The sequence below is a fragment of the Pipra filicauda genome, unplaced genomic scaffold (assembly GCF_003945595.2).
Source record: "Pipra filicauda isolate LSUMZ 115617 unplaced genomic scaffold, ASM394559v2 scaffold63_size3267554_pilon, whole genome shotgun sequence".
Classification (NCBI taxonomy): domain Eukaryota; kingdom Metazoa; phylum Chordata; class Aves; order Passeriformes; family Pipridae; genus Pipra; species Pipra filicauda.
The window spans coordinates 1891474-1902760 of NW_024104798.1; the positions used below are offsets into that span (position 1 = coordinate 1891474).

The 11287-nt window shown below is 39.7% G+C and overlaps 1 long non-coding RNA gene across 1 annotated transcript in view; it reads right to left on the bottom strand.

The window, feature by feature from the left end:
* Nucleotides 1–8284, bottom strand: part of LOC120324654 — a 35264-nt gene extending 26980 nt beyond the window's left edge. The window contains exons 1-3 of the long non-coding RNA XR_005566140.1: nt 8236–8284; nt 2213–2336; nt 967–1062 (exon numbers count right to left, since the gene is read on the bottom strand). This is a non-coding gene — a long non-coding RNA (uncharacterized LOC120324654). The remainder of the gene's footprint in view (nt 1–966; nt 1063–2212; nt 2337–8235) is intronic.
* Between the last annotated feature and the right edge of the window lie 3003 nt (nt 8285–11287).

Below are 11287 nucleotides of genomic sequence, written 5' to 3' on the forward strand. Positions count from 1 at the left end.
AGTCATGTAAAATGATGACCAGGAAGGTTTGCTCAAATATGAAGGGGCCAGATTTGTTCAATCATCACTGCTGCTGTTTTTTCATTCATTATTCTTACTTTAGATAAAAGGATCCTTAGGCCAAAGGGACTATAACCTTTGATATAATGTTTCATTCAGTTCTTTGATGTGAATGAAACTCCTTACTAAAGGATAGTCAGTAGGTTTGGGGACAATTTAAGGTATGAACTATGGCCACCAACAGGACAGTAGCAGTATCCTTCACTTTTAGAGAGAGTGGTGGCTGCAGATATCAAACAATTTGAGTCTCTTGTAAAAATTGATTTGGAAATTAAGGGGGAGAAAGAATTATGGGATGATTTTCTCCCTCAGTCAGGGAAATGGTGCTCTGTGGAGCTTTGTGCTGCCAAGTAACTCGCAGATACACTTATGAAGCAGGGGGATTAACAGCGCTGTTTGTTTTGCATTTCTTGATAGATTACCTATGATAAGGACCTTGAGAGTTAGATTTGGAATGCTTACTTTAAAAGTTTCCTTTGTATATACAGCGCCCTACGTGTATAGAGAAAAAAATACATTCAACCTCCATACCCTTGTTTAATAATGTAGAATGTTCCTGTTAGTTCTGTATCACTTTCTTGTAATTAAGACATTAGGTGCCTCTGTTACAGAAATATAATAAATTAACTTCTGCCTTCAAACTACCCCTATGCAGTGCAGTTTTTGCTGTAAGGGAGATGCATTGAAGTGGCTGCTGTGTCAGCAATGCTCCTTCATCACGCTGTGCTGTGCCCACCACAGAGAAGTATAACCACAGGAAGCGATTTCCCATCCCTTCATATTAGTCTACAAGGGAAGGGATATTCCAAAACAATCCAAGGAAAATGACTTTCAGAGCAAATCCACAATATTTTTTTTTCTGAGTATGTAGGCAGAAACACTAGAAATAGCAAATCCTTTCCTTACCACCATTCTTGAACTGCACTCTGGCAACTTTCTATTTACAACACATGGCAGTAGTACTTCAGCAACTGGGATGCAGTTAAATGCTCATCTTTGCATCTGTAAAATACATATGAATGTTTAATAAACTATCAGATGACAGAGTTTTTAAGGCCTTAAGCTTGCTGCCAACTAATAGTAGTTCTCTTATCTAATGTTCATGAGTGCTTAGAAAGACTATTGTTTTTAAAACATTAATGACACCCCAAGGCTACTGCAGCAACCACCCTGTATATTAATATAAATGTTTTAAGGAAAAAAGCACAGTCGAGCCCTCTTAAAACCAAAAGATTGACTTCATTTGAACTTAAACATATGCTTAGAGCTATGCATACATTTAAGTGTTCTGCTGAGTGGCATTTTTCTTCAAAGAACAGCCCTGTTAACTTCAATAAGACGATTTATATGATCATGTTCTTCTAGTCTTAAATCCACTAATCGCAAGCCCAAACCTATGAAATACCATTATAATGAATTTATTTAATAAAGTTCACCTTTAGTCAGTTCTAAACCTTACAATATGTCTGTAAGGAATCTCAAGAACATGGGATTGCAAAACTTAAAGGGCACCAAATATGGAATTTTAGAAACCACATCCATACCTTTTTTCCTCCCCTTTTATTGGATAGGAAATTTAAAGGAGGTCTTGATACCATTTCAAATATGCTTTTGCATCCAAGCAAAGGTACTTAGGAGCAACACAAAACTGTTTGCTGCTACTCAAACAACAGAAGGCAACGGCCTAGAAATGCTGAAGCACTTTTCAGCCTTTTTATGAAACAGAGAAGGCAAGTTGTGTATCAAAGCTCTCTGAGAATTATGCTTAAAAGTCAATTTTGTTAATATTAAATAGGCCACGCAACACCCTTTGATTAAGCAAAGACTTTCAGTTTCCCTGTGAGAGCATCTGTTTATTCACAGTCTCTGCAGCAAAATCCTTTGAAAGGGCATTATTAGGTGAATGTTTTGGGAAGGGGAACATTGTTCCTGATCAAGAGAGTAACTAAACCTGAGCAGAAAGAGGTTTCAGGGAATACAGCATATGGTGAGCAGGGAGGAGCTGTGCACAGCAGGGCACCGGGAGCCTGCAGCAAACACAGGGACCAGAAATACTGGGAGCAGCCAGCCAGGGCTCAGGAGTTGCAGCAGGGGCTTATGAGGAGCCATAAGGGCAGAAGGAGCATCTGCTGCAGCTCAGAAAGTCACTTACCTGGTTTGCCTGGACACGAAGAATCACCAAAGATATGGGAGAAGTGGGAAGGAGGAGTTTTTATTAATATTTCATCTGGTGCAGTCACCTTCAGATTTATTTATGTACCAGGAGAGCTCATCTCCTGAAATGAAACAGCAAAAAATATGCGCATCAAGTTTCAGCTCAGAGCTTGTATGACACATGTTGTACCAAAACTTAAGGATTCCATACTGAAGTAGGGGAGAGAGGGAAAGATACAGAGAGCCTCTCATCCCTGGGGATCCTGTGCATCCCCTGGAGAAGGGATGGGTTTCCCTGCAGCATAATTCAGATCAGATCTGAAATACAACATACATTTACCATGCTGGCTTTTCTGTTCTATAAAACATGAAGGAAACAATAGGGTGAAGCCAAGGAGAAATCCACCTTTTGTCCTGGACTTTGGGATGAAAAAAAAAATAGATGTCATCTTTTCCACTTTTTTTCCTTGATTAGAAAAGAAAAAAAATGTTTTTCCTTTTCGAGGAAAGAATTCCTCATTTCTTACTTTGTGGCCCAGCCTTTAGTGGCTCTTGGTAACATCAGAGAGATTTGGACAGACAGCTGGAAGACTTGGAGGATATCAGGTGACTTGAAAACTAGGGAGAGAGCAAGAGGGAGAGCAGACAGATGGGTTTGGGCTGGGGGCAGAACCTCTTCAAGCAGCACAGATACTCCAGAAGAGAATGTGTGTCTGCAGCCTCACAGCCAGCTGTGGGAAGTCAGATGAGGCATGAATGGATAATATTTGTAGCAGGAGTGGAAGGAGGAATTATGGATATGGGCATCTGAATCTCTTAAACTCTTTCAGCAGTCCTTTGCTAAATTCTGCTCTCACTGCCATGGGGTTACTCTGCAGACTGTAAACTGATTTACAGACCCCACCCAAACCATCTGGATATTGTGGTGGCATTGCCTGTGACTGATTTGAGCTTTCCAAAGGGATTCGGGCACTTAATTTGTTTGAAAATCTAGGTACTGGCACTCTAAGAAGTTCTGCCATTGATTTCCAGGGTGGTAGGTTTTCACCTATGGCTTCACAACTATTGTAACACAGAAACACTTTCATGTGTTTGGAAAAAACAGTTTGCTTGGTTTATATCTACATAATAGCAACACCTGTTAAATTAATTGTTAAGAATCTTAACTATTAAGGTGTTCATTCTTTTAGGATAATACATGATTTACTGTTGAACTTAACCTCTATTGAGATTAAAAGAGAGAAAGATGTGGTGGTTAAATAGCTAGAACACTGGCAGATTTTCAGATACCTTTCTCCTGCTAAAAGCAATATTGCTACTCATCCTCTCGAGCTCTAGTGAGTTAAAAGGTAGAAGAGAGCAGAGAGGAAGTTCTTAGGTCAAAATATTACAGAGTAGCTAAGCACAGAAAAGAAGAGAAAAAGCAGTCTCTCAAGAAAAGTCAGAACAAGGAACAAAAGCCTAATAATTTACAAGCCTGCTTCTAAAAACAGACACTGCAACGTATTTTCATTGCACTTTAGGCAACATTCCCTACTTTTCATTGAAAAGTGAGGAAAAGAAAAGAATACTTTGCTTTTGCATCTACCAGCAGTGCTTGCAATATTCATCTACTTGACCTGGCACTGGGAGAAAGAGAAATGAATTAAAGTGCTGGTGGAAAAGCAGAGGTAGGAATATCTGAGTGGGTATTGTGCTTTCTTAGAAGCAGGGAGCTGTTCATATTGCAATTTGGGTCTGTAGTTTGAAATAATTGGCAGGGTGCTCAGAGCAGGTGGATGGTTATTTCTAGTCTAGTCTGTTCTGGTCTGGATCAAAATTAATTAATAAAGTAGAAAATGCACTCAGCCTCTTGGCCTTTAGATTGGCTTTGGTTTTATTACTTATGAACTACCTGCAGCCTCAACTATTTTCTTTGTTTGGGTATGTAATTAATTGTTATTCTCAGTTATGGCTGTAAGCAGGACAGAAATCATTACATCATGCCTTATATGATGAAATCTGTTTTAATTTCAGCCTTCTTTTGTGTCTATATGCAGCCTATTGTGTGGCATAATCATCTCTCCTTTCCACACATTGCACTTCAGAACTGGCAAAGCAGAAGTGCCCTTTAAATAGAAATCAAGTTCTTCCCCAATTGTCTTCAACATCTGAGGCAAGGCTGCTTTTTGTCTGATTTTCTTCCTCAAGTCCTGCCCCTCTTGCTACGAGTATCACTCAGCTGAACAGCTCTATCATTAGACTTCACAGGAAGGCGTGCACGAGCATCTGGGCAGGACAGCACCGTGTGCCTCTGAGGCAAGGAGTGAAAAATGTCACCGGCTGGATCCCAGACTGCTGACAGAGCAGGCAGCAGCAGGGGGAGCAAACAGGAGCAATTCAGTAAGTGATACACAGTCCCCGAAGTGATGCATTCTGAAGTTAGACAGAAAGGAAAAAGCAATCAGGGAATGTGTTTGCCATGGTTGGTAGCACTATTCCACTACTCCTCATGAGAAAGGGAAAAAACTCTCTAATTTATAGCCGTGAGAAGTGTTATCCCCGTTTGGCTGTCAGAGGGTCTATTAATAGTGCTGCTTACTAAATAGCTTATCTAAATTGCTCAAGGTGCTTTTTGAAGCTGGTATGATTGGCCCCATTAAAAGGACTGCTGAACTGAGGTCTAAAGATGCAAGTTTTCTTAGCTTGCAGTCCCTGGTTCCTGCAGTTCCCAACCGATTTCTGTAGGTGATCCTGCTGTGCCTGTGCTGCAAGATGAATTCTAGTTTGGTAGCAGATTTGGGCAAACTCATCCATAGGATCAATATGCCTTATGGCACAGGTAAGTTGAAGATGCCTGTATTCACCTCATGAATATGAATTTGAAACCTGAAGGGGACTGGTCTTGAGTTTATTGGTGTTCCTTCCAGACAGACCATAGGAATGAACAAAGCTCAGGTCCCCTCCAGGTCTGTTTCTTTCTAGGGACCTCCACACATGGACACTTAGTATGGCCACCAATGAGGATGGATGAGTCTGACCCTGAGAGTGGGGATGAACCTCATAAAGACAGATAATATAAGACCTCAAGAAATATTCCATTAGGAGGGAAAGAGTCCTTTTAATAAGATTTGTCCTGTATAAAACACTCCTGCCTTTCAAAGGCACAGAATTTCTTGGGCAGAAGGAAGAGTGGCCACAGAAGCTGACATTTTCATTAGATGGAGAAATAGCACATTATGCTGCTCTTGTCTAGTCTAAGGTCCTAAATTTTCTTTCTTTAAAAGCCATATATATCTCATGGCAAAAGCAGGCAGTTTGTCAATGAATGACTAACCACCAGAGCAGAGCACCATCTCACCATCCTTTGGCAGCTATTACACCTGAGCAGTATTTTTTGGAAGAAACTGGCAAATATGTGTAGGCTGAAGTTTTCAAAATAAACGAAGGGAAGCTTTACCCTTTCATTTCTAAATTGACAAACTAACTTTCAGCCCAGTTTTTTCACAGGTTAAAGATTTCAATTAAAAAAAATTCTCTATGTTGTAACTCTATGTCAGTCATGCAACCAAAAAGTTGCTCTGAATTCCTAGAGCACACTCTTGCTTCCCACTCAGGGAGAACTGAAAGTATCATATGTACAAGCCCAGACAAAACAGCACAGTATTGCAGGCTACTTGCACAACCCAAAAAACATTGCTACGTGACTACCCTGAAGTAAGTTGTCTTGCCATTTAAAATGCAACCCCCCCAAAAAAAAGGTAGAAAAGAGACACTTTGAGCTTTCATTTTATATACTTCACACCTTCACAGACCATATGAGAGAAGACAATGTTTCCCATCACAGAAGGTCATGATAGCCTCTCTGGAAACCAAACCAAACCAAACCAAACCAAACCAACCCCAAGAAGTCCAGAAATCATTTTTATTCCTACACAAACTTGAATCACAAACATGTCTTTCAGGCCACGGCTCTGCTTTACTCAAGTTGGAATTGCCAGGTAACCTAGCAAGAAAAAAACCCAAGAAAATCAACTTTTTTTATAGCCTGGCCTTCTGGGTCACAAATTTAAATTATACTTTCGAGACTGAACACTAAGATAAGCTGAAAGATTTGGCAAGAGCCAAACATGAAATGTTTGCAACTGGAAGATTTAGAGAGTAAAGAGTTTTTTAAATGTGCACAGCATCTGATGTCTAACCTTGGTGTCAGAAATGAAATAGAAGCCCTTAATTTTTTTTCACTAACCATAGACTAAGGTTGGGTCCCAAATTTGGGTGCTCTAAGCAGCCTTTTGCTGAAACGTCCAAGGCAGCCTCAGGTGGGTGGTGTGAATAACCCTTTGTTACATACCACAGAAGCAGCATTTTGTAATAGAACTGGAGGAAACCTTGGCACAAACTGGTTTACACCCCTTGTCCTGAGGTTTTAAAGAATTCTGACACCAGCAGGTTGTTTCTCAGCAGCACAGACATTCCTCCCTATGTATACAGCCATGACTTCATGCTGCATTATTAAACATAACTTACAATACAGCAGTTATTAGCAGGGAGGCTGGGCATTGAATACAGCACTCTGTAAAGACCTGGCACTTTAGCAGAAGGACAGATATTTGAAAACAATATCAACTTAATTTCCCTTTCTTTCCTATGCAAAAAAGCTATAAAGTCTTAGATTTTTTCCTGTAATTTGCTTAATTGATTAACTTGATTGATGTAGATGACTGAACAAAGGGTAAGGCAATGAAAAACAGGCCATTATCTTCATTTGTTAGCATAGTTTGATTTTGTGTAAATATTTGTGTTCAAATTTATTCAGGTTCTTACACTAGAGAGCATTTTTCAAAAGCAAACAATTCTTACTAATGAAAGACTTGTCACCAGAAATTTCACTCCCCAAAGGTAAAGAGGAACTGACTTCACCAGCCACATATTAAAGGAATTGAATTGAAATCATAAGCAAGAGAGTGACTGCAAAATGAGCTGTGTTGGAGGGTGCTGCTCCTCCTGGTCCCAGTAGCTGAGAAGCTGCTGCTCTTGGTTTGGATTGACACTTTTTCCAGCCTGTCAAATAGAAAATTAATACTCTATTTGTTGAGCTGATCCTCAGTGGCTAAATTTGACTGAAGTTCAAGATTCACTTTGTAAAGAAGTTGTCCTTTTGATAATTGTGCTGTGCTTTGTTTAGGAAACACAGAGCAGAGTGAATTGTGTCTGTGATGATAACAGGCATTTGGCTTTCAGATTTTGATTGTGCCATTAAAAAATGTGGAAAGATTGTTACTCAAAAAGAAGGTCTTGATAAATGATATAGAAAGATTGTTACTCAGAAAGAAGGCCTTGATAAATGATATGCTAGAAGAGTTGGAAGCAGTGTGGGGAAAAGGACAATCACAGGAATCGGCTTAACTATTGATTGAAGAAAAATGCTTTTGTCCCAGGAATATTAGTATAGAAGGAGGATGGTTCTGAAGTAAATGCATGTTCTTTCCTGTTCACTGTGGCATTGCTTTAATTTCACAACTCAGTAGCCCAGCTATCACCTGAGTTCCTAAAGAATTGAATAATTGATCCATAATTAATGGACACACAAAGCAGGAAAACAGCAGCAGGATACAGCTAATACCAGAGTCCACTTTGGGGAACGAGGCTGTGTACCTGTCCAACTTTTGGAAATTGTTTTATTAACTTCTATTAGATCTACATGGCCACATGCTGAAAGCCACTTTAAAAAGCACAAGGCATTTGGGAAAATTCTATGTACATATGCCAATTTACTTTCTATGAAGAATAACCTTATAAGTTCAGTAAATGCACATGGAGTTTTGTGCAGGGTGATTCAAATTCACTCCATGGCCACAGTAATCAAGAGCTTTTCTTTGTACAGATGGAACGAACTGGTGGCTCTTTCACATTCAATCACACACAAGGTATCTCAAAGTTTACATGAAAAGTAAAATTTTGACATAGAGGCTTCACCCTGCCCTCATCTTCTCCCCAAAGTTCAATTTACATGGTCAAAAAAAGCAGAGTCATTTTTACCTGGCCTCTGGGCATCTGGCAGTACTACAAGTAACATTCCTTGCTTGCTGGGCTTGTGGAGGAGACGACCTCCTTGCTTCCAACCGGACCACTGTGGAAAGAGAGATCATTCAAAGGCTTCCCATATTCTGGATTTTCCCTGTCCCCATCCTTGTGCCAGCATTATTCACCCACATGCATATGTGCTCCCTGAGTATGGGCATGTACTCTGCAATTAGCTCAAGTTTAAAAACTCAGGTTACCATAACACCCAGCTCTCAGATATGAACAGATGGCATTTATAAATGCACAGAAACTGGAAGGTGATCCTCTACAGCAAGTTTATTTCTGTAAGCCTTTCAGAGTCATATGAAAATGATAGAGAGTATTAATCCATTGATCTGCTGAGCAAGAGAAACAGAGCAAACTGGCTGCTTTGAGTACCCCTGGCTCTCAATGTGACTTTGGCAAATGAAAACGTATAGACACCTACAGAGGTGGGTTATCAGTTAAGTCTACAGTACTTGTTTTTCAACACTGGCTCTGTCCTGATGGCTGCCATTCAGTCTCAGGCTTGTCTTACCCCTTATTTCTCTGACCATGATTTAAACGTTCCCAAGAAGAAGAATCTCAGAGAGCTGCATGGACACCTCCCCATCCTGCAAGGCACCAAACATCTCCTGCATGTTTGTTGTGTAACTTGGATGTCAGCCAGCAATGTGCAATTAGAGAACACAAATGAATTAAGTAAAAAGGACATAAATTCACAGAATTGTAGAATGCACTTCAGAGAACAGACTGAAAACAAGGCTTCTGTCCATCCCTAAACACTCAGTCTCTGAAAGCCTCAAGCTGACAGCAGTTTGGATTCTAAAATAAAGACTCCATTTCCCATGTACAGCAGATGGAACTAAATGACGGAATGTGGATAAATATAGAAGACTAAAAAATATAATATCTATTTGAAGCAAATAAATCACCAAGTTCATAAACAAAGGTATCCACCAGAAGGAGCTGACCAGCAGTAGCAAGCTCCTCCTGAATTGATGCTTCCTCCTCAGAAGAACAGGCAGGTTGTTGGGCACTTGTCAAGCTCCTGCATAAGGAATACTCCTCAGACACCTGGTCTGTGGTAAGGAGTGTTAGGGTGACATACATGAAAGGCAGAGAACTGCAGCCAGGAAGTTCTTCTGTTCATTGACTGCTGATAAATTTGGATCAACAGTATGTGTAACATGAGAGCTGTTTTGAAAAGAGCTGGTGATCACAGTCACCCAGAATACGTCAGGAATAATGTTAATGCACTTGCCTGAGATTTGCATGTTGTGGCTTCTGACTGACCAAATGATTCAGTGAAGAAAAGTATCCCCACAGCAGCCAAAGGCAGTTTGCCTTTTCCTAGTCTAAAACTCTACATCAAATTTCATCTCCAGGCTTCTTGAAAACTGGTGGGTTAGGGTTGGATTTTTTTCGCTACATATTTTTTGTTGATGCTAAAATTTACCAGCAGAAAGAATCTCAATGCAGTCTAACTTTAGAATGAGTCTGCCTTATTTAAAAGAATGTGCCAGAACTTGTCCGTTCAACCGAAGCATAAAGATTCAGAATAATTAACATAAACACAAGTATCATCTATGTTATGGAGATGGATTCCTGTCAGGTGGGTGTACACGGTTGCAGTGTGCATAGCCAGATGCTCTAGTCATTCTTTTAAAGGACCTAGAACATTTATAATGATTAATCACATTTCTAAAGCAGTAATGTATGCTACCATCTGTTTAATTAAATCTCATACTTCCAGACATACGCCAGTCAGCTCACAGGGGTCAAACATTATTTTCCCCCTTTATACATCAGGGAACAATTGGTTTACACCATTATACTCTTTATGCAGTCCTTCTGGTTTTAGGTACCAACCACTAATAGAGATATGACTGACAGCATGACAGGAGAAAAAACTATTTTAAAATGTAGAGATCTGACCTCAGATCTTGCCTTCTCCATAACTACTCTATAGTTTTTAAGCACCTGTTACTTTGTACCCTAGACAGCTTTAGGCATCTTATGCTAAAGCCAACTAAAAGAACAAACTCAACAGGTTATGAAAAAACTTCTCTGGAAACATTTGCTCGCTTCTTCACATGCTTGAGCTCACATGCCCAGAGACTTGTTTAATTTAGTGTAAAAAAGGATTTTGACAGGGTTGCATGTATCATCCGATCCTGTCCATTGCATGAGATTTGTCACTATGATTTTTGGTTTGTTTTATATATGCCTAAAGGCTTTTTCACCCATTTACTTGTCCTGATTAAAGTCTTGGTTGAAATTGCTCAAGAAAAAAGCAGCCTTGGGGATTTTGAAGATTATCATCTCCTACTTTCATTTTGTAGCTATACTAAAGTATCCAGATTTGAAGTATTGCATTTAATGTAAACTGCTGAAGCATGCTTTATGTTTCAGCTTGAACTTTACATACCACAACTCATACAAATTTGCACTTTAGTAACATTGCAACTGTGGGGTTTTTTCTTTGTTTATTTGTTTTAATAGAGGAGTTGCTGAGCTGACAAAATCTGCAATGTCTCAGGAGCATTCCTGACCTCCAAACCCTACAAGCTGTTTGAATCCCACCCATTGCCTTTCACCAGGAATGTGCCAACCCTATCGTCCACCTAGAAAAAAATGATCGTTTCTGTTGCACTAATTCTTCTCCAAAGTGAGACAGATTTTTCTAAAACATAGCTGTTTCTTCTAATGATGTCTGATCCTGAAGTACATGTCAGGTTTCTTACACAGAATAGCTGCTGAATCTGCTGTATAAACAACGAGGGGAACTATTTCAACACCATATACTTGCAAACAAGGTACATCCATTCCTTACCCACACAGCACTCCCACAAATTGGCCTGGTTGCCTGAGGGAAAATTACTGCATTTCCTTGCATTTATGAAGTTGATGTCTGGTTTACGTTAGAATGAAATTAGGCAGATTTATTACCTAGCTAATTTAGTCAAATCTTCATACTATCCAGTGCTTTTGTTAAACCTTTCTTGAATTTAAGCCTTAAGTTCCA